The following is a 23,885-nucleotide window of genomic DNA, read 5'->3' as shown; positions in this document are numbered from 1 at the left end:
TTCATGCCGCGAGAATCTTGCTGGTTTCTGAGGTGCTGGACTTGAATCTTGTTCTCAATCTGCAGAAGCTGATATTGGAATAAGAAGCAAGGTCTCAGGAGCCTCTAGATTTGGGGTTTTATTTTGCTACAAGAATGTGGGGATGACCACCCCCCGCCCCCTTTTGCATTCATCCTGACTGGATAAGATGGGACAGGGAACATAAGAGAAGCCATGTTGGATCAGGCCAGTGGCTCAGCCAGTCCAACACTCTGTGTCACACAGTGGCCAAAAAAAACCCATGTGCCATCAGGAGGTCCATCAGTGGGGCCAGGACACTAGAAGCCCTCCCAGTGTGCCCCCCCCAAGTACCAAGAATACAGAGCATCACTGCCCCAGACATAAGAACATAAGAGAAGCCATGTTGGATCAGGCCAGTGGCCCATCCAATCCAACACTGTGTGTCACATAGTGGCCAAAAAACCCAGGTGCCATCAGGAGGTCCATCAGTGGGGCCAGGACACTAGAAGCCCTTCCACTGTGCCCCCCCCCCCCCCAAACACCAAAAATATAGAGCATCCCTGCCCCATACAGAGTTCCAACAATATGCTGTGACTAAGAGCCACTGATGAACCTCTGCTCCGAATGCTGATCCAATCCCCTCTTGAAGCTGGCGATGCTTGTAGGGAAGGAAAGACCAGACTGGCAGGCAGGAGCAGAAGAACCTCCTGGAGAGCAGGAAGGATTCTTGAATGGAGGAAGAGAGACATAATCTCCCTGCCACCGCCCAAGAGAGGGAGAAATAAGTGGGATGGGATATTTATCTCATTTTTTAATTCACATCACTGATAGTCTTCTGTTCTCTCTTGCGCTCAAGGCGGCTGACAACAGAGCGAGTCAAGACAATCAACAGGATGTGACTTTTGGTGAGCCATGCAGTAAGAATGAGGGCTGTAGAACCTGTATACACAAGGCTCAGTGGTGAGCAACAAACAGAAAGAGAGCCGAAGCAAAGTTTTAAAACGACAGATTAAATGATGCTGAAATTGCATGCTAGGATCCTAGTTTCAGGAAGCTAGGCACAGGAGATAAACAGACAAGCAAGGAAAAGGCTACTGACTGCAATATAAGAACATAAGAGAAGCCATGTTGGATCAGGCCAGTGGCCCATCCAGTCCAACACTCTGTGTCACATAAGAACATAAGAGAAGCCATGTTGGATCAGGCCAGTGGCCCCTCCAGTCCAACACTCTGTGTCACATAAGAACATAAGAGAAGCCATGTTGGATCAGGCCAGTGGCCCATCCAGTCCAACACACTGTGTCACATAAGAACATAAGAGAAGCCCTGTTGGATCAGGCCAATGACCCATCCAGTCCAACACTCTGTGTCACACAGTGGCCAAAAAAATTATACACACACACACACACACACTGTGGCTAATAGCCACTGATGGACCTCTGCTCCATATTTTTATCTAACCCCCTCTTGAAGCTGGCTATGCTTGTAGCCGCCACCACCTCCTGTGGCAGTGAATTCCACATGTTAATCACCCTTTGGATGAAGAAGAAGAAGATATTGGATTTATATCCTGCCCTCCACTCTGAAGAGTCTCAGAGCGGCTCACAATCTCCTCTACCATCCTGCCCCACAACAGACACCCTGTGAGGTGGGTGGGGCTGGAGAGGGCTCTCACAGCAGCTGCCCTTTCAAGGACAACCTCTGCCAGAGCTCTGGCTGACCCAAGGCCATTCCAGCAGGTGCAAGTGGAGGAGTGGGGAATCAAACCCGGTTCTCCCAGATAAGAGTCCGCGCACTTAACTACTTCACCAAACTGGCTCTCCTTCCTTTTATCCATTTTAACCCAACTGCTCAGTAACCTAATGTAATCTAATATAAATATACACAGAAGATCAAGAGTGTCACTCGTTTGTTATGAGGGCTGGATTTGATATAAATGAAACCTTGTCGGGCCGGACTGTATTGGGCTGGGCCATGCCTGACAGGGCCATGTGAGTGCCTACTTAAGATCAGGTAGCAGAGACATAAACTTTATGGACAAAGACAAACACAATTAAAGGTTTAAAAAATACTTTAAACATTAGCACTCATTGGTCTTAAAGGTGCTTTCTTTGTAGCTCTCTCATGGGATCCAGGGAACTGGGCAAAGGAAGCTCTGGCTCTTTCCTTCCTTCCCCCAGGGGATGAGGGGAGGCGCCTCAGCCAATAGAAGGCAGAGAGGCTTGACTCAGTAGTCCTGATGTGTGATTGAGAGAGCCTGGCAAAGCAAACTATCCCTCCTCCCCTCCCTCCCCACGGGAGGCGCCTCAGCCAACGGAGAAAATAGAGGTTTTGCTCTGTAGCTCCTGGGCAATTGAGCAAGTCTTGCAAAGCAAGCTGTGATGCAGAAGGAAGCAGATGATAGCCAGTTGTTCGGGGACCCGATAGGAGCCCTCTGGGGGGGCCTGATTCGGCCCTCGGGCTGCATGTTTGACACCCCTGCCGTAGATAGTCCAGAAGGGGGTGGGGCAGAGAGAAGAAAATACACAAGGAACTCCGGATGCTGGGAAAGGAAGGGTTCTCCAAGAGCGCCGGCTGTTGTGTTCGCTGCCCTGCGTTTGCTCCCTTGGAGGATGTGACCCCCCCCCCCATGCCCTTCTTGCGAATAAATGGGCAGGGGGAGAGACGTGTTTGGCTGTTTCAGTCTTGTGACCCGTACAAGACTGTGTTCTCATAATAGCTTTTGAAGAGAAGAGGCAGCTTGACGGATGTTTTGGGAAATACGGTGTAACCCCGAATTAATGCTCGAATAATGTAGGCTGCTTTGAGTTCCCATTGTAGGGCAGGGGGGGGACACGCAAGGTAGAAAGGAAATAAAATTAAGAGCTAAAAACGTGGGGGGGTCTCTATGGTGCCCGCAGGGCTCCTTCTCTCCTATGGAAGGGGTTGTGGCTTGGTGGTAGAGCACCTGCTTGGTCTGCAGAGCGTCCCCGGTTCAATCCAGTGAAAAGGATAAAGTCATAAGTGACGTGAAAGACCTCAGCCTGGGACCCCGGAGAGCCACTGCCAATCTGAGTAGACAGTTCTGACCTTGATGGACCCGTGGTCTGGTTCACTTGATAAGGTAGCTTCATGTGGAGGGGTTGTGGCTCAGTGGAAGAGCTTCAAGCAGAAGGTCCCAGGTTCGGTCCTCAGCCTCTCCAGTTCAAAGGAGCAGCGGCAGGAGATGGTGTGGAAGTCCTCTGCCTGAGATCCTGGAGAGCCGCTGCCAGTCTGAGGAGACAAGACTGATTTTCATGGGTCAATGGTGGAATTTAGTATAAGAGCACTAGCATGGCGCAGTGGCTAGAGTCTTTGACTAGGATCTGGGAGATCCAGTTTCACATCTCCACCTTTGCTATGGAAGCTTGCTGGGTGACCTTAAGCCAGTCGCATAGTCTCAGCCAGGGCTTTTTTTTGGTAGCAGGAACTCCTTTGCATATTAGACCAGCCAGTTTGGTGTAGTGGTTAAGTGTACGGACTCTTATCTGGGAGAACTGGGTTTCATTCCCCACTCCTCCACTTGCAGCTGCTGGAATGGCCTTGGGTCAGCCAGAGCTCTCATAGAGAGCCAGTTGAGTGTAGTGGTTAAGTGTGTGGACTCTTATCTGGGAGAACTGGGTTGGATTCCCGAGTCCTCCACTTGCAGCTGCTGGAATGGTCTTGGGTCAGCCAGAGCTCTCATAGAGAGCCAGTTGAGTGTAGTGGTTAAGTGTGTGGACTCTTATCTGGGAGAACTGGGTTGGATTCCCGAGTCCTCCACTTGCAGCTGCTGGAATGGTCTTGGGTCAGCCATAGCTCTAATAGAGAGCCAGTTTGGTGTAGTGGTTAAGTGCGCGGACTCTTATCTGGGAGAACTGGGTTTGATTCCCCACTCCTCCACTTGCACCTGCTAGCATGGCCTTGGGTCAGCCATAGCTCTGGCAGAGGTTGTCCTTGAAAGGGCAGCTGCTGTGAGAGCCCTCTCCAGCCCCACCCACCTCACAGGGTGTCTGTTGTGGGGGAGGAAGGTAAAGGAGATTGTGAGCTGCTCTGAGACTCTTCGGAGTGGAGGGCGGGATATAAATCCAATATCTTCTTCACACCCCTTGATGTAGCCAATCCTCCTAGAGGTTACAGTAGACCCTGTAAGAAGAGCCCTGTAAGCTCTTGGAGGATTGGCTACGTCAGGGGGGGATGCAGCCTAATACGGAAAGGAATTATAAAAAAAGCGCCCTGGTCTCAGCTTAAGCTACCTCACAGGGTTGTTGTGAGGGGAAAAAGGGCGAGGGGAGGAAGTTGGAAACCACTTTGGTCCCCCCTGAGGAGAAGGGCAAGGCATCAACGAAGTAAGAATTGAATAAACAGACGGCAGCTTCGTACGTTTGTGTGCAGGTTCTCATCCAGCATCTGTCTGCTGCCCCCTCAGGGGTGTCGACTTGCAGTCCTGGGGTGGCTCTGGCCCCCAAATGTTGAGCATGGCCGCTTTGCCAGCGGTGCCCTTTGGTCGCAGCTTGTTCCTCCAAGGAGTAAGCTGAGCGTTGCTCCCGGAGGGTTCTTGCTGGGGTTGGTGGCTACGGTAAATCATAGCCATTCCCGAGTTTTAATTTTTTTTTAAAAAAAAAAACACCAACGTTTTGTGGGTGGTCTGCGGAAAGTGGATTTGGGCCCGAGCCTGGCTTGTGGTGGCGGCCGCAGCACCTCCAAGCAAACCACATTTAGCAGCTTTGGCATATAGATGATAAAGAGCCCAGGGACCGGATGAGTCACGGAAAAGAAGGATCTTTCCCTGCTTTGGAGTGTCCTTGGTGTGAGGCAGCTTCACCCTAGCAGAGGGGGAGCATCGGCATTCCCCTCTTGCGTCACAAATATTTCCGCCCTGTTTTGAAACGGCTGCTCCTTGTAAACCTCCTAGAATCGAGGTGAAAGGAGGATTCGATAGATACGCGGTCTGTCAGTGGCTAGTAGCGATGGTAACTAAAGGGAACCTCCACTTTCAGAGGCAGTCAGCCTCTGAATCATGGAGCCAGGACTGAATGTAAGCAGAAGGCCTCAGCATCTCTGCCTTGTTGTTGGCCCTGCAGAGGAACGTGTTGGCCACTGTGTGAGACGGTGCTGGACTACGTGGACTATTGATCTCACCCAACAGGGTTCTTGTTATGTCCTTGTCAGGGGAAGGGATCGGCCTCTCTGCCCTGTGGTTGGCCCTCCAGAGGAACTGGCTGGCCCCTGTGTGAGACAGGAGGCTGGACTAGATGGACTGTCACTGGTCTGATCCAGCAAGCTCTTCTGCTGTTATTATTATGAAGGCCTCAGCCGCTGTGCCCTGTTGTTGGCTCTCCAGAGGAACTGTCAGACCCAGAATCAAGGAAAAGACAGTTGAAGTTCAAGATCTTTATTCCAGCTTCCTGGGCATACACACGCGTTGTCAGAACTGACTTTTCTGTCAGTTCCCCCAACTTATAAACCTTTGCAGTGACCGTTATAATTCAAGCCAAAGCGCGCCAAGCAAAAGCGGGGGTTTTGCACGGGGTTTTTGCTAAGCTTTCATCACCACAGATGCCCACTATCAGTTCATGGTTCTCATCTCCTCCAGCTCTTTGACCTTGGTTACCTAGCAACTAGCCAATTCCCAGACATGCCATCCTTCCTCCAGATAAGCAACAAGTTACAGTTATATCAAAGGCATACCGAGCGCAGCATAGCAGTGAAGCACAGCATAGCATTGCACAATTGAATACACATGACAAGAGGAACAAGATGGAGTGACTCTTGACAGGAACTGGCTGGCCACTGGGTGAGATGGAATGCTGGACTAAAGGGACTTTCACTGGTCTGATCCATCAAGGCTCTTCTGAGGTTCTTCTCAGGGGAAGGCCTTGGCCTCTCTGCCCTGTTTTTGGCCCTCCAGAGGAACTGGTTGGCCACTGTGTGAGACAGGAGGCTGGACTAGATGGACACTCACTGGTCTGATCCAGCAGGACTATTCTGAGGTTCTCCTCAGGGGAAGGCCTCAGCCTCTCTGCCCTGGCTGGCCACTGTGTGAGGAAGGAGGCTGGACTAGATGAACCCTCACTGGTCTGATCCATCAAGGCTCTTCTGAGGTTCTTCTCAGGGGAAGGCCTCGGCCTCTCTGCCCTGTTTTTGGCCCTCCAGAGGAACTGGCTGGCCACTGTGTGAGACAGGAGGCTGGACTAGATGGACCCTCCCTGGTCTGATCCAGCAGGGCACTTTTCTTGTGTTCTTAGGAAGGCCTCGGCTTCTATGCCCTGTTTGTTTGCCCTCCAGAAGAACTGGTTGGATACTGCATGACACAGGACTGAACTAGAGGGACCACTGGTCTGATCCAGCTCGGCTCTTTTTGTGTTCTTAGGAAGGCCTTGGCCTCTCTATGCCCTGTTGTTGGCCCTCCAGAGGAACTGGTTGGTCACTGTGTGAGACAGGATGTTGGACTAGATGGACCCTCCCTGGTCTGACCCAGCAGGGCTCTTCTGAGGTTCTTACTGGGGGATAGGCCTTCACCTCTTTCCCCTGTTGTTGGCCCTTCAGAGGAACTGGCTGGTCACTGTGTGACAGGAGGCTGGACTAGGTGAACCCTCAGTGATCTGACCTAGCAGGGCTCTTCTGAGGTTCTTATGAAGGCCTCAGCCTCTTTCCCCTGTTGTTGGCCCTCCAGAGGAACTGGCTGGCCACTGTGTGAGACTGGAGGCTGGACTAGATGGACCCCCATTGGACTGATCCAGCAGGGCTCTTCTGAGGTTCTCCTCAGGGGAAGGCTTCAGCCTCTTTCCCCTGTTGTTGGCCCTCCAGAGGAACTGGTTGGCCACTGTGTGAGGCTGGACTAGATGGACCGTCTTTGGTCTGATCCAGCAGGGCTCTTGTATTCTTACCTCCTCTGCATCTTGGCAATCATTGCCGCAATAAGAATGCTGGAATTATTCTCCTGGATCGGCGAAGATCTTTCTTTTCCAGCAACTTGGGCTCTCAAAAGCTTCTGTCGCGAAACTCTTGTTGCTGTCTTAGGTGCTACCGGCTTCAAATCTAGCTCTTCTTTCCTCTGAAACTTATCTTCCAACAATTATGTCTCTTAACAATGGCCACCTTTCTGATTGATTCCGAGCAGCTACCAGGGAAGAAATTATGGCAAGCAGTTCCCTGGCTTTTTGTTTCCAGCACCTAACGTTCAAAGGTGCACTTCCTCTGAATGCCAAGCCCTGCATTGCATAGCTAATCAACTCCGGGTGAGCGATTCTCCGTGACTTTGTGCAACCCATTTATAAAACCAAATAATGTAGGGGTCATTTACTGCCTCTTGGAATATGGAATTTCACAAGTCATTTAGCCATTAAGCTGAGAAGTGCAGTGTTCTGTGATCACATCAGCGGCGTTAGTTCCAGCTGAATTACGGCAGTCAAACAGATCAGTGGTCATTTACTTGTTTGAATGTATAACCGGCCTCCTCTGGTAAGTTTGGGAGTGATATTGGAAAGAGATAACCTCTAAACTTGGGTTAAATCTGGGGGAACGGCTGAAAACATCACCAGCAAGACAACTATTCCACGTACTGACTGCGTCTTCAGCCATGATATGGGCATTAGGAAAAACCTTTTCCACAGTAGGTGTAGCTCAGCAGTGGAATCAGCTCCCTGGGGAGTGATTTCCCCCTCAAGGAGAGTTTTCAAGCAGGGGCTGGATGAACACTTGTCAGGAATGCTTTAGGCTGATCATAAAGGTGTCAGAAGAGCCCAGAGGCCCATCTAGTCCAGCCTCCTGTCTCACACAGGGGCCAACCAGTTCCTCTGGAGGGCCAACAACAGGGCAGAGAGGCCGAGGCCTTCCCCTGAGAAGAACATCAGAAGAGCCCTGCTGGGTCAGACCAAGGAGGGTCCATCTAGTCCAGCCTCATGTCTCACACAGGGGCCAACCAGTTCCTCTGGAGGGCCAACAACAGGGCGGAGAGGCTGAGGCCTTCCCCTGAGAAGAACATCAGAAGAGCCCTGCTGGGTCAGACCAAGGAGGGTCCATCTAGTCCAGCCTCATGTCTCACACAGTGGCCAGCCAGTTCCTCTGGAAGGCCAACAACAGGCTGAGGCCTTTCCCTGAGGAGAACCTCAGAAGAGCCCTGAGCCAAGAGGCAGAGGCATTCCCCTGAGAAGAACATCAGAAGAGCCCTGCTGGGTCAGACCAAGGAGGGTCCATCTAGTCCAGCCATCTAGTCTCACACAGTGGCCAGCCAGTTCCTCTGGAGGTCCAACAACAGGGCAGAGAGGCTGAGGCCTTCCTCTGAGAAGAACATCAGAAGAGCCCTGCTGGATCAGACCAGGGAGGGTCCATCTAGTCCAGCCTCCTGTTTCACACAGGGCCAACCAGTTCCTCTGGAAGGCCAACAACAGGGCAGAGAGGCTGAGGCCTTCCCCTGAGAAGAACATCAGAAGAGCCCTGCTGGATCAGACCAGGGAGGGTCCATCTAGTCCAGCCTCCTGTCTCACACAGTGGCCGACCGATTTTTCCGTAGGGCCAGCAACAGGGCAAAGAGGCCAAGACCTTCCCCGGCTGTTGCCTCCTTGCTCTGAGACTCAGCGTAAGGCAGCTTCATTGAATAGCGAATGCCCGTTCAACCATTGGCTATTCAGAGCAACCTTCTAATGCTCATCTAGGAGTTGATCTTTCAGGGTGGGTGGGTGTCCAACGGCCTTCTCTGCGTGTTTTGGGCATAGTTAACGCTGCACAGAATGACGGATTTCTCCTTGTGGAAGGGAGCCTTTCCTTCCCGTCCTCCGGACTAGGAATGCAATGTCCTTCCTCTGCACTGTGAAAGCAAACTTCATTAACCTTGCACTGGGCCTTTCCAGCAGGTATAGCTGCCAGTTGATTTGTGCCGTTGTTTTTCCCTTCACTGAGTACAGAGTGCTCCGTGGCGCTTTGCAGACTGGTGCTGGAAAGTGCCTTCTCGTTGCAGCTGATGTACGGTTGACCCTGTGGGATTTTCAAGGCGAGAGACGCTCAGAGCTGGTTTGCTGTTGCCTGTCTCTGCTCAGCCGCCCTCGACTTCCTTGCTGGCTTGCCCTCCGACCACTACGCAGGGCCAACCCCGCTTTGCTTCTGTGATCAGAAAAGATCGAATGAGGCTGAGCCAGCCGGTCTGGGCTTGCAAATGGTTAGCGAAGCCTTAAAAAAAAAAACAGATGGCCTGTTCACTAAGCCACGGTTTTGGGAAGCTTATTTTGCATTCGGTCCAGGAAATGACAGGCCTTAGAGTTCCTGCCCATTTCCAACTGCGTCTCCCTGTACCCCACAAGAGCCAGTCTGGTGTAGTGGTTAAGTGTGCAGACTCCTATCCCCACTCCTCCACTTGTACCTGCTGGAATGGCCTTGGGTCAGCCGTAGCTCTAATAGAGAGCCAGTTTGGTGTAGTGGTTAAGTGCATGGACTCTTATCTGGGAGAACCGGGTTTGATTCCCCACTCCTCCCCTTGCAGCTGCTGGAATGGCCTTGGGTCAGCCAGAGCTCTAATAGAGAGCCAGTTTGGTGTAGTGGTTAAGTGTGCGGACTCTTATCTGGGAGAACCAGTTAAGTATACTTTTATTGTAGAACACATAAATACAAAAATACCATCACCAATCATATAGACAAAGACAGTCTAATCTTAATCTCATTGTTAACATATCCAGTTCGGCGGCTTCTAAGACCTTAAGTAAAAATTCATTCTTGTCGGGTATTTTAGGGACCTTCCAGTATTGAGCATATAACATTCTAGCTGCTGTAATTTTATGCAACAACAGTTTTTTGGATAGCTTCAGGATTGTAAAAAGACTTGGGACCCACTGTATTTATGGATAAATAGTATGGGAATCGACATGAGAAATCTGAAATGGTGTTGTGTATCTACCCCTCTAGCTCAAGGGGATGGGTGATGGGTACCGATTAGACACTGTCTTTGTCTATATGATTGGTGATGGTATTTTTGTATTGATGTGTTCTACAATAAAAGTATACTTGTAAAAAAGAAATAGAGAGCCAGTTGGGTGTAGTGGTTAAGTGTGCGGACTCTTATCTGGAAGAACCGGGTTTCATTCCCCCACTCGCACCTGCTGGAATGGCCTTGGGTCAGCCATAGCTCTAATAGAGAGCCAGTTGGGTGGGGTGGTTTAGTGCGTGGACTCTTATCTGGGAGAACCGGGTTTGATTCCCCACTCCTCCACTTGCACCTGCTGGAATGGCCTTGGGTTAGCCATAGCTCTTTCAGAGTTCTCCTTATAAAGTCAGCTTCTAGGAGAGCTCTCTCAGCCCCACCTACCTCACAGGGTGTCTGTTGTGGGGGGGGAAAGGTAGAGAAGACTGTGAGCCACTCTTGAGATTCAGAGTGGAGGACGGAATATAAATCTAATTTTCTCTCTTCTTCTCTGCTGCTGCCAGCTGAGGCTAAGCAAGGCTCCTGCAGTTTGGTATAGTGGTTAAGTGTGAAAATTCTTGCATGGGAGAACTGGGTTTCATTCCCCATTCCTCCACTTGCCGCTGCCGGAATGGCCTTGGGGCAGCAATAGGTCTCGCAGAGCTGGAGAGTCCTCTCAACCCTGTTGTGGGGGAGGAAGGTAGAGGAGATTGTGAGCCGCTCTGAGACTCTGAGATATGGAGTGGAGGGCGGAATATAAATCCAGTTTTCTGTGTTGTTCTTCGCTGCTGCTCCCAGCTGAGGCTAAGCGAGGCTCTTCCAGTTTGGTGTCATGGTTAAGTTAAAGGTGATTAACATGTGGAATTCACTGCCACAGGAGGTGGTGGCGGCCACAAGCATAGCCACCTTCAAGAGGGGTTTAGATAAAAATATGGAGCAGAGGTCCATCAGTGGCTATTAGCCACAGTGTGTGTGTGTGTGTGTGTATATAATTTTTTTTTGCCACTGTGTGACACAGAGGGTTGGACTGGATGGGCTCTCCCAGCAGCTGCCCTTTCAAGCACAACCTCTGCCAGAGCTATGGCTGACCCAAGGCCATTCCAGCTGGTGCAAGTGGAGGAGTGGGGAATCAAACTCGGTTCTCCCCAGTCCACGCACTTAACCATTACACCAAACTGTGAAACCCTATGCCAGTTCGTGCAGCAGCAAAATGATAGAGGTTTGTGGATACTTTTGGGGGGAGGGGGGGCCTCACATGGTATGCAAAGAAACGATAGGCTGTAAATTAGGAAGGCCCCTTCAGAAATCCTGCAGCAAGCAAGCTCTATGCGTGTGGATATGTTGTCCTGGAAGACTAAGATTTGGAAGCTGAGAGTCAGTTGAAGAAGAAGGAGGTGGAAGAGGAGGAGGAAGATGATGATGATGATGATGATGATGATGATGATGATGATGATGATGATGATGATGATGATGATGATGATGATGATGATGATGATGATGATATTGGATTTATATCCCGCCCTCCACTCCGAAGAGTCTCAGAGCGGCTCACAATCTCCTTTCCCTTCCTCCCCCACAACAGACACCCTGTGAGGTAGATGAAGATATTGGATTTATATCCCGCCCTCCACTCCGAAGAGTCTCAGAGCGGCTCACAATCTCCTTTACCTTCCTCCCCCACAACAGACACCCTGTGAGGTGGGTGGGACTGAGAGGGCTCTCACAGCAGCTGCCCTATCAAGGACAGAGTCTCAGAGTGGACAAACAAACTCCTTTCCCTTCCTCCCCCACAACAGACACTCTGTGAGGTGGGTGGGGCTGGAGAGGGCTCTCACAGCAGCTGCCCTTTCAAGGACAACCTCTGCCAGGGCTCTGGCTGACCCAAGGCCATTCCAGCAGGTGCAAGTGGAGGAGTGGGGAATCAAACTCGGTTCTCCCAGATAAGAGTCCACTCACTTAACCACTACACCAAACTGTCTCTCCAACGGAGGAGAAGGAACGGAGTTGGACTGCCTGGGCGGAAAGGCTTATGGTATCAGGGAGGGGAGATTAGGGTCAGAGGAAGTGCTGTGGGGGGGTCTGACTCCGCCGGTCCACCTGTTGAGGGCTCTATAAGCGTTTAATGCCTCTAATCACGTAGAAACCAAAAGAATTAATTAGAATGGATGGAAAGCACTTTGCCTGGTCATGCTTAATTGCACGTGCGCACACACCCCACCCGAGACTATTTTAATCTGTGAAGAGCTCCGAATCCGTAATGTTTTCTGGTATCCTGCACAGTTGGGACTGGGGGGGCCTTCCCCCTCCCCACCGCCATGACCTATTTGGTTCAGTCCCTGCAGAGCCGCTAGAAGAGGCATTCCACTAGCGATAGGTAATGCATTTATGCAGATATGTAACTTCGTCGTGGGCGTATCGGTGGTGTCCGTAAATGCCAAATAGGAGCAGCTTCGGCAAAGTTCTATTTTAGCAGCGCTGCGAGGTATACTGTCCCCGCGGCACGGAGCACTCCCAAGACCAAGTGATTTTCAGATGACACCTCGTTCCCAAGAGAGAATGTGCTGATTGAGCGGCCTCGGGTGGATCTCTGTTGAGTCATGATGTTTTTTCCCCCACAAGGGTGTTGGAAAAACTGCATATGCCCTTTGCTTGGCACTGCTTGCTGCGGCATCTCGCCACGATTCCACGTGCTTGGAAGAGGCTGGAAAGACTTCTCTCCCAGCTCTCCCCTTGGCCTCTGATTTGCTGACACCAAGTGCGTTGGACAGCAGATCCTTTATCCAGCTGTTGCTAAAGGGGCTGCGTTTGCCATTTTTTTTTAAAAAGAGCATCTTTTAAAAAGGTTTTAAAAGAACATCTTTTAGAAGAACGTTTTTAAAAAGAGGAACATCATTCTCTGAACTTTTCTTTTTAGTGTCAGTCACATACTTGGAGAGCCAGTTTGCAGTAGTGGTTAAATGTGCGGACTCTTATCTGGGAGGTTTGATTCCCCACTCCTCCACTTGCAGCTGCTGGAATGGCCTTGGGTCAGCCATAGCTCTAATAGAGAGCCAGTTTGGTGTAGTGGTTAAGTGTGCGGACTCTTATCTGAGAGAACTGGGTTTGATTCCCCACTCCTGCCCTTGCATCTTCTGGAATGGCCTTGGGTCAGCCATAGTGGTTAAATGTGCGGGCTCATATCTGGGAGAACCGAGTTTGATTCCCCCACTCCTCCACTTGCAGCTGCTGGAGTGGCCTTGGGTCAGCCATAGCTCTAATAGAGAGCCAGTTTGGTGTAGTGGTTAAGTGCGTGGACTGGAATCAAACCTGGGAAGAATCAAACCTGGGAGAACCGGATTTGATTCTCCACTCCTCCACTTTCACCTGCTGGAATGGCCTTGGGTCAGCCATAGCTCTAATAGAGAGCCAGTTTGGTGTAGTGGTTAAGTGTGCGGACTCTTATCTGGGAGAACTGGGTTTGATTCCCCACTCCTCCACTTGCACCTGCTGGAATGGCCTTGGGTCAGCCAGAGCTCTAATAAAGAGCCAGTTTGGTGTAGTGGTGAAGTGCAGGACTCTTATCTGGGAGAACCAGATATTACAGCATTGGAAAGTGTGCAGAAAAGTGTGCAGTTTGGTGGAATGGCCTTGGGTCAGCCATAGTGGTTAAATGTGCGGGCTCATATCTGGGAGAACCGAGTTTGATTCCCCCACTCCTCCACTTGCACCTGCTGGAATGGCCTTGGGTCAGCCAGAGCTCTAATAGAGAGCCAGTTTGGTGTAGTGGTGAAGTGCAGGACTCTTATCTGGGAGAACCAGATATTACAGCATTGGAAAGTGTGCAGAAAAGGGCAACATCAAATGATTAAGAGGCTGGCACACCTTCCCTATGAAGAAAGGTTAAAGAGGTCAGGGCTCTTTGCCTTGGAGAAGTGACGACCGAGGGAGTGACTTGATAGAGGTTTACAAGATTATGCGTGGGATAGAGAAGTCAGAGAAAGAAGTACTTCCCCCCCCCCCCCTTCTCACAATATTACTCGATTAAATTAATTAGCAGTAGGCTTAGAGCAGATAAAATGAAGTATTTCTTCGCCTGAAGAGTAATTAATACTTGGAATTCACTGCTGCAGGAGGTGGTGGTGGCTACAAGCACACAGCTTCAAGAGGGGTTTGGAGTAAAGAGGGACATATGGAGCAAAGGTCCACCATTGGCCACTAGCCACTAAGTACAGAGGAAACACTCTGTCTGGGGTAGTGATGCTCTGTCTTCTTGGTGCTTGGGGAGCAACAGTGGGAGGGCTTCTGGAGTTTTGGCCTGCTGGTGGGCCTCCTGATGGCCCTTGGGTTTTGGCCACTGCCTGTCACAGAGTGTTGGCCTGGATGGGCCATTGGCCTGATCCGACACGGCTCCTCTTGTGCTCTGTGTCTTCTTTGTGCTTGGCGGCCACAGTGGGAGGGCTTCTGGAGTTCTGGCTCTGCTGGTGAACCTCCAGATGGCACCTGGGTTTTGGCCACTGTGACACGGGAGTATTAGCCTGGATGGACCACTGCCTGATCCAACATGGTTTCTCATAGGTTCTTGCACACTCCCGGAAGTAGAATGCCAGGAAGGGAAACAGTGCGAGGGCAGGGAGAGAGGGCAGGGAGAGGTCTTCTTTCTTCTCTCCCCTTTGCAATGCTTGGAATGTGGACTCCCTGTAAACTTGCCTTGAGCCTTTGAAGCCGTTAAAGCCGCAGATCGTTCAAGTCTGTCAGCTGCCGCTAGCTGATTGGCTTGCAGCAAGCCATGTCAGGGACCTCAAGGGTTGTGGTGTTTACTGTCACGACCAGGGGAATGTAAGCTGCTTTGAAGTACTCCCCTGAGTCCCCAGAGCTCTGGGAACAGCTCTCTCTCCCAGGGAAGAGAGCCATAAAATGCAGCGAAGTGGAAATGAGTCTCCGGCAAGGAAATCACCATTCCCCCAGCTGTCTCAAAGCGGCAGGATGGATGGACGTTTGGGTAACCCAAGCTGGCAGTAAAGGAGGGAGATGTGGACTCCCCGTTGTCGGGGAAGGGAGTGTTTGGGTCCCAGGCAGGTGTCTCTTCCCAAATGCTCAGTCAGGCGAAAGGGGTTCCCACCCGGTGATTAGGGTTGCCAAGTCCAATTCAAGAAATATCTGGGGACTTTGGGGGTGGAGCCAGGAGACATTGGGGGCGGAGCCAGAAACAAGAGTGTGACAAGCATAATTGAACTCCAAGGGAGTTCTGGCCATCACATTTCAAGGGACAGCACACCTTTTTAAATGTCTTAATTCCATAGGAAATTATGAAGGATAGGGGTACCTTCTTTTGGGGCTCATAGAATTGGACCCCCTGGTTCAATCATTTTGAAACTTGGTGGGTACTTTGGGGAGAAGCACTAGATACTATACTGAAAATTTGGTGCCTCTACCTCAAAAAACAGCTCCCCCAGAACCCCCGAAACCTCCAGATCAATTCCCCATTATACCCTATGAGAATCGATCTCCACATAGGGAATAATGAAGTGCTCAGCAGACGTTTCCCTCCCCTCGCCACCCCGTTTCTGGGGACTCTGAAGCGAGGGATTGGCCTCTCTACTCACGAGTTGTTGCCAACTTCTTCCAAGTAACGCAGACAGCCCATCCCAAGAGGAAGCCTTTCAATCGGAGACTGAAGCCTCCGGAGGTGGAAAGTCACATGGTGGCTTTGGGGGCGGGGCTTCCCCCCACCGGCCAGCTGACTGGGGGCAGGAAGGTGTCTGGGAAAGCGCAAGAACCCCCACTGGGACCTGGGGATTGGCAAGCCTACCAGTGATGGCAGGAGAAGTTAAAAGACATGGATTGCCTGGTTGGGATTTGGTTGGAAGTCCAGGGTGGCTACGCAAAGGCAGGCAAATGGCAAACCGCCTCTGTCAGTCTTTTGCCTTGAAAACCCGACACTTACAGGGGTGTCAAAGACATAAAAGAGACTTTGTTGGGCCGGGCCATGTTGGGTTGGGCTGAGCCATATTGGGCCAGTCCATGTGTGTGTGCCTGTTTTAAGTAGCAGAGATATATATTTCATAAAGAACACAAACACAATACTTTTCCTCCAAAAAACTGGCTTAAAACGTTAGCTCTCGTTGGTCTTAAAAAGATACTTTCTTTGTGTTATTATTATTATTAGCGCCAAGCTGTTTTTGAAACGTATTAATTTTATTGTAAGATTTCAATTCGTTAAGGTTTAGCCTGTAAATGTTTTTACTCTTGGGAGCCGCTCTGAGCCTGCTTCGGCGGGGAGGGCGGGATAGAAATCCAATAAAATAAAAATAAATTAAAATAAAATATTTCTCCCGTGGGATCCAGGGAACTGGGCAAAGGAAGCTCTGGCTCTTTCCTTCCTTCTGCAGGGTACCAGGAGGGGGAGGAGCCTCAGCCAATAGACGAAACAGAGGCTTGGCTCAGTAGGTCTGTGCAATTGAGAGAGCCTGGCAAAGCAAGCTATTCCTCCCCCCGTCCTCCCCAAGGGAGGAGCCTCAGCCAATGGGGAGAACAGATGGCTTGCTCTGTAGCTCCTGTGCGATTGAGCAAGCCTGGCAAAGCAAAGCAGGACACCGAAACCAAACCTCGAGCCAAACTGCAAAGCGCTCGTATAATATTCTCCAAGGGCTCCGCTTCCCAGCAGTCGTTTCGACGAATGAATTGGGAGTCTTTATCAAGGACCGGGAGTAATTCTCTTAATGAAATTAATCCTGGAACAGCTATGCCTATTTCTTCTTTCCTTCAATTCCAAAAACTCTTCTGGTTGCTAGCAAATAATGCATTTGTTTTTCAGTCTGCCGAGGTCTGCCGAAATTGATGGACTTTTAAATATAGTTTTGTACACCTGAGAACCCCTTTTGGGAAGACTTTACTGCCTCTGCTTCTGGGTTTAGAAAGAGCACTGTGTAGTTACAGAATATATTTTATCTGTTATCTTTGAGACGGATTATCACGTACGTTTAAGTATGCCACATGTTTATACCTATTTTGCTCCCAGCGAGAAGTCTTTTCTACTTACTGCACCTTGGTGACTCGCGGGGCCCTTTTTCATATTTTTTTTCCGATTCAGTGTAAAGCAGATTCATGGACTGTTTTTCCACAGTCTCCTCCAATGCCACGTCCCCTGTAAAGATTGGCCCGGGGTCACCCAGCCTGCGCAGAGGAATGGCAGTTGCGGGGATGGGGGTTGGAGCAAGTAGGAACCCTGATAGGAAATTGCCCCCCTCCCCTTAGCAGAGTGGTAAAGCTGCAGTACTGCAGTCCGAGCTCTCTGCTCACGACCTGAGTTTGATCCTGGCGGAAGCTGGGTTCAAATAGCTGGCTCAAGGTTGACTCAGCCTTCTATCCTTCTGAGGTCGGTCAAATGAGTACCCCTGGCAGATGTCCAGACTAGTGGTCCATCTAGTCCAGCCTCCTTCTGCACCCAGAGCGGTAAGATACAGCCCGCTTTTTCTAGCTGGTGAAGCTGACAGTGATGTGTGGGTGAACCACAGGTAGGCAGCCAGGGCGTGTGATGGAATCTCTTGGGAGTGCCCTATTTCAAAAGGTGGAGCTTATCTGAAGAAAACAATTTGAGGAATGTTGCAGAGAGCAGCTTTACGTTGAACTTGTTTTTCCAAAGTGGAACGGAACTGATTGGCAGGTATCTGTCAGCACCCTTCAGCCTTTTTTAAAAGAGAGAGAGAGAGAAGCAGACTATAAATGTTGCACGCAAATTAACTGAATGAAGGATACCTAGAATTGCATTATTAATTTAATTTATACCCTATTTTCCTCTCCAGCGGGGATCCAAAGTGACTGACAACCAGGGATTTCTTTTGTAGCAGGGGCTCCTTTGCATATTAGGCCACACACCCCTTATGCAGCCAATCCTCCAAGAGCTTACAGAGCTCTTCGTACAGGGCCTACTGTAAGCTCCAGGAGGATTGGCTACATCAAAGGTGTATGGAACCCCTGTGGAACTCAGTGGGAAATCCTTTGCATATTAGGCCACGCCTCCCTGATGCAGCCAATCCTCCAAGAGCTGACAGGGCTCTTCATACAGGGCCTACTGTAAGCTCCAGGAGGATTGGCTACATCAAGGGGGTGTGGCCTAATGTGCCAAGGAGTTCCCGCTACAAAAAAAGCCCTTCTGACAACATTCTCCAACCCTGTGAAGTCAGTTTATAGACTCCATATTACCGGCTCACAGTAGACTAGCCAGTTTTGGGGCACAGCGGAGGGATTTGAACATGGGTTTTCCGGATCCTCATCCGGCACTCCAACCACTGTGCTACGCTGCTGCTTACATCAAATTGGACTAGATGTCAGAAAATGCCAACACTGAATGGGATGCAGGAGAGACGGTCAGCTCCTGGCTTCAAAGACATTGTTTTTTAATTTTTAAATCTGTGACACAAAAATAAATGTGTGTCTAATATTTCTCATCTGCCATTCCCCCTAGAACAGGGGTTCTTAAACTATGGCCCACACGGGGGCGGGGTCCATGAATGGACTTCGAGGGGTCTATAAACCTGGAATCAAAAAAGTGATTCCCCCCTCCCCCTTTCTTCCCTGTTACTTTGAAAATTGCCTTTGCAGATGACACTAAATTGTTCAGGGTGGTGAGAACCAGAGAGGATTGTGAGGCACTCCAAAGGGATCTGTTGAGGCTGGGTGAGTGGGCGTCGGCGTGGCAGATGAGGTTCAATGCGGCCAAGTGCAAAGTAATGCACATTGGGGCCAAGAATCCCAGCTACAAATACAAGTTGATGGGGTGTGAAGTGGCAGAGACTGACCAAGAGAGAGATCTTGGGGTCGTGGTAGATAACTCACTAAAAATGTCGAGACAGTGTGCGTTTGCAATAAAAAAGGCCAACGCCGTACTGGGAATTATTAGGAAGGGAATTAAAAACAAATCAGCCAGTATCACAATGCCCCTGTATAAATCGATGGTGCGGTCTCATTTGGAGTACTGTGTACAATTCTGGTCACTGCACCTCAAAAAGGATATTATAGCATTGGAAAAAGTGCAGAAAAGGGCAACTAGCATGATTAAAGGTTTGGAACACTTTCCCTATGAAGAAAGGTTGAAACGCTTGGGACTCTTTAGCTTGGAGAAACGTCGACTGCGGGGTGACATGATAGAGGTTGACAAGATTATGCATGGGATGGAGAAAGTAGAGGAAGAAGTCCTTTTCTCCCTTTCTCACAATACAAGAACTCGTGGGCATTCGATGAAATTGCTGAGCAATCAGGTTAAAACAGATAAAAGGAAGTACTTCTTCACCCAAAGGGTGATTAACATGTAGAATTCACTGCCACAGGCATAGCCAACTTTAAGAGGGGATTGGATAAAAATATGGAGCAGAGGTCCATCAGTGGCTATTAGCTAAGTATATATATGTGTTTGTGTGTATATGTGTGTGTATATATATATATATATACACACACGCAGACATATATTGGCCACTGTGTGACACAGGGTGTTGGACTGGATGGGCCATTGGCCTGATCCAACATAGCCTCTCTTATGTGACACAGAGTGTTGGACTGGATGGGCCAGTGGCCTGATCCAACATGGCTTCTCTTATGTTCTTATGTTTGTGAGGGAGGAAATCTTAATGTGAAATTATCAATATTATCAAATGATTAATATGTTATCAATAGTGTCAGATTCTCAAGAGGGGATTGGAGAAACCTATGGAGCAGAGGTCCATCAGTGGCTATTAGCCACAAGGTACCGATGGCACACTTTTTTGTTATTTTTGAAAAGGACAGGCTGTATTTGCTGCAAGCGAATGAGTGAATAATGTTTCTGGGGCACTGATGCTCTATCTTCTTGGTGCTTGGGAGGGCACAGTGCGGGGAGGACTTCTAGAGTTCTGACACCACTTGTGGGCCTCCCAATGGCCCCTGAGTTTTGGCCACTGTGTGACACAGTGTTGGACTGGATGGGCCATTGGCCTGATCCAACATGGCTTCTCTGATGTTCTTATGTGACACAGTGTTGGACTGGATGGACCACTGGCCTGATCCAACAGGGCTTCTCTGATTTTCTTATGTGACACAGGGTGTTGGACTGGATGGGCCATTGGCCTGATCCAATGTGGCTTCTCTGATGTTCTTATGTGACACAGAGTGTTGGACTGGAGGGGCCATTGGCCTGATCCAACATGGCTTCTCTTATGTTCTTATGTGACACAGAGTGTTGGACTGGAGGGGCCATTGGCCTGATCCAACAGGGCTTCTCTGATGTTCTTATGTGACACAGAGTGTTGGACTGGAGGGGCCATTGGCCTGATCCAACAGGGCTTCTCTTATGTTCTTATGTGACACAGAATGTTGGACTGGAGGGGCCATTGGCCTGATCCAACAGGGCTTCTCTGATGTTCTTATGTGACACAGAGTGTTGGACTGGAGGGGCCATTGGCCTGATCCAGTGTGGCTTCTCTGATGTTCTTATGTGACACAGAGTGTTGGACTGGAGGGGCCATTGGCCTGATCCAACGTGGCTTCTCTGATGTTCTTATGTGACACAGAGTGTTGGACTGGAGGGGCCATTGGCCTGATCCAACATGGCTTCTCTTATGTTCTTATGTGACACAGAGTGTTGGACTGGAGGGGCCATTGGCCTGATCCAACATGGCTTCTCTTATGTTCTTATGTGACACAGGGTGTTGGACTGGATGGGCCATTGGCCTGATCCAATATGGCTTCTCGTATGTTCAACCTTTTCGCTCACTCTCAGTGCAGTCATAATTAGAACTATACCCTTCGAAGACATTAATGGGCTTAGAACTCTTGTTTTGGACTGAACTGTTGGTGTCACATGAAGTTGCTGTAGACTAAATCAGGCTCTTGGGCTGTCAAGACCACTACTGGCCACACAGACCGGCAGCAGCTCTGCAGGGTCTCAGGTGGAGAGAAGTCTTTCACACCACCTACTTCTGGATCCTTTTAACTGGAGGTACCTCTAAGGATTGAACCTAGGACCTTCTGCATGCAACGTAGAGGCTTTTCCACTTAGCCGCAGCCAGGCACCCTCTTTCAGCAGAATCAGTTGAGAGGACAGGGAAGGGAGCAAAGATGCATATATCCTACTTCCAGCCTCTGGGTGGGAAAGCAGAATAAAAAAATGTTAATAACTTCTTATCGTTTAAATTCAGGGCATATTGTAATTCGCCTTGCCTCTCGGGATGAGGGGGAGATTTAAATAAAACCGACGTGTGGAATAAAATATGTACATTTTTAAAAGGCTCTTATGAAATCCGTGGCCCCGTTTCTGGAACCAGATTCAGCTGTGTCTGACTTTTTCCTTGGGAATCCTTCTGCGAAGCTAGACGTGCCCTTTGAACCCCGCCCAGCAGGGTGAGATGCCCGGAACGGAAGCGAGCTTGTAATTCAGGCAGGACCCCCAGAGGGCCAGTTAAAAAAGGCCATTAAGATGCTTAACAGAATTAATGTTTTACGATACCTGCAGCCCCGGTACTTTGATATTTTTTATGCTGTCTGCAGTAGGGCTCTGCAGAAGTCTCCACGGTGCGCTCGGCTCTATTGATATGCAGGGGAGGAAGAGCACAGGAAAGAGCCGGTACTTATTAAATCAGTACAGAGCGTTGCAAAGGAGCGTTGCATTCAACTGGTTTTCCAGCGTGGAATTAATGGGCAGGTGTTTGCGTTAGCTCGGTTAGCAAGACCTGGGCACGCTTGTTAAGGGCGGGACGTTTTAGAGGCTGCTAAGTCGTCAGCACCAAATCTCATGTCCGCATTAGCATATTTGAGGGGGTTTTTTGTTATTTTTGAAAAGGGCAGGCTGTATTTGCTGCAAGCGAATGAGTGAACGAAGCATCGGTCACAAGCTTAACAGAAAGAAATCCACACAAAGAGTGACAAAAATGTGGAATTCGCTGTCAAGAGGATGTAATGATAGCCAGAGGAAGAAACAGCTTTAAAAGGGATTCGATTAATTCATGGAGTAGCTACTAGCCCCGGTGACTGAGGGGAACCTTCACATTCAGAGGCATTCGGCCTATAAATCTTAGTTCTAGGAAGCAACATCAGGGGAAGGCCTCGGCCTCTGTGCCCTGTTGTTAAACCTCCAGAGGAACTGACTGGCCACTGTGTGAGGCAGGAGGCTGGACTACATGGACCCTCCCTGGTCTGATCCAGCAAGGCTCTTCTGATGTTCTTCCAGGGGAAGGCCTCAGCCTCTCTGCCCTGTTGTTGGCCCTCCAGAGGAACTGGTTGGCCACTGTGTGAGACAGGAGGCTAGACTAGATGGACCCTCACTGGTCTGATCCAGCAGGGCTCTTCTGATGTTCTTCTCAGGAGAAGGCCTCAGCCTCTCTGCCCTGTTGTTGGCCCTCCAGAGGAACTGGTTGGCCCCTGTGTGAGACAGGATGCTGGACTAGATGGACCCTCCCTGGTCTGATCCAGCAAGGCTCTTCTGATGTTCTTCCAGGGGAAGGCCTCAGCCTCTCTGCCCTGTTGTTGGCCCTCCAGAGGAACTGGTTGGCCACTGTGTGAGACATGAGGCTAGACTAGATGGACCCTCACTGGTCTGATCCAGCAGGGCTCTTCTGATGTTCTTCTCAGGAGAAGGCCTCAGCCTCTCTGCCCTGTTGTTGGCCCTCCAGAGGAACTGGTTGGCCCCTGTGTGAGACAGGATGCTGGACTAGATGGACCCTCATTGGTCTGATCCAGCAGGACTCTTCTTATCTTCCTGGAATGTTAGTTTTTGTGGCATGTACCAAAGCAAAACATGCGGTGGCTTTATTCCCTGTGATTCTCATATATGTTTAAATTTGGGATTGAGCATTACTGATTATCCATCAAGAACCTTTTAAAATGTTTCTATCACTTTTCTGTAGCCCTCATGGTTGTGGGCTATGACAGCTGAAGCGTAGCTGAAATCCAGGTGTTCTAGAACCGCGATCAGCATGCCAACCACTAGACAGGACTTGCTTTTGTCCATCGCTTGTGACCTTGATGTGTTGCATAGCCCTCCATGAGCTTTCCAGTCCATCTCTCTTCCAGCCGTTGCTCCATTGCTTGCCAGAATCCTTGCAAAATCTGTATATGCTCTGTGATCTTGGAAGAGCATCTTCTTCCAGAATACATATGCAAGAGTTGCCCTGCTCCACGTTTTCAGCTGAGTTCCCACGCAGCAGAATTATTTGCTGATTCGCTCTTAACGCTTAATCAGGGTTCTCTTGTCTCAGAATCTGCCGTGTATTATTTTTAATGCCGACCATTAATTGCCTAGCCTGTGCCCACCAACACTGTTCCGATAACAATGTGGAATCGCAGCACACTACGCCAGAAGAGCTTGTCGGACCAGAACCGTGTTGAATAACACACACCCAGATGGCTCGCGCAAGATTGCTGCTCGTCACAGATGCAGAAAATAGCACGACGGCATAAATGTTTCTGGATGGAATGTTAAATTGCCGTGTGTCAACAGCAGCTTTTAAATCCCAGTACGGATTGCTTCCCAGTGCCAGTCAGGTCTGACATTCATTCGAGTTAGTTTGGCTGTAAAGGCTACAGTAGCTCTCAAAAGGCAAGAGAAGCTATACACCTTCCAAGAAGAGTAAAAGGGTTTCCTTTGTTTGAGTCTTCCCTTTTCTCCCTCCCTACCTTACTGTCTTGGAGACGGGCTGTGTCTCAGCAGCAGAGCCTCTGCTTGACATGCAGGAGGTCCCAGGTTCAATCCCCAGCGTCTCCCGTTAAAAGGACGCAGTGGTAGGTTAATGTGAAAAGCCTCTTCATGAAACCCTAGAGCAGGGGTGTCAAGCACGTGTCCTGGGGGCTGGATCATGCCCCTGAGCAACTGGCTGTCACTGCTTCCTTCTCTCTCCCTCTTGCTTCCTTCTGCATCACAGCTTGCTTTGCAAGGCTTGCTCAATCGCACAGGAGCTGCAGAGCAAAGCCTCAGTTTTCTCCATTGTATGGAGCTCCTCCCCCTCCTGGTTCCCTGAGGAGGGAGGGAAAGAGCCAGAGCTTCCTTTGCCCA

General features: G+C 49.9%; 1 protein-coding gene across 2 annotated transcripts in view; it reads left to right on the top strand.

Annotated features, from left to right (window-relative positions):
* The window catches only part of KLHL18 (kelch like family member 18), a 62,478-nt gene that overhangs the window by 4,478 nt on the left and 34,115 nt on the right, over positions 1 to 23,885 (top strand). The window lies entirely within an intron of this gene.

This window comes from Heteronotia binoei, chromosome 10 (assembly GCF_032191835.1).
Source record: "Heteronotia binoei isolate CCM8104 ecotype False Entrance Well chromosome 10, APGP_CSIRO_Hbin_v1, whole genome shotgun sequence".
Lineage (NCBI taxonomy): Eukaryota > Metazoa > Chordata > Lepidosauria > Squamata > Gekkonidae > Heteronotia > Heteronotia binoei.
Note: the sequence above shows the minus strand (reverse complement) of the source record. Positions and strands in the feature narration are given on the sequence as shown.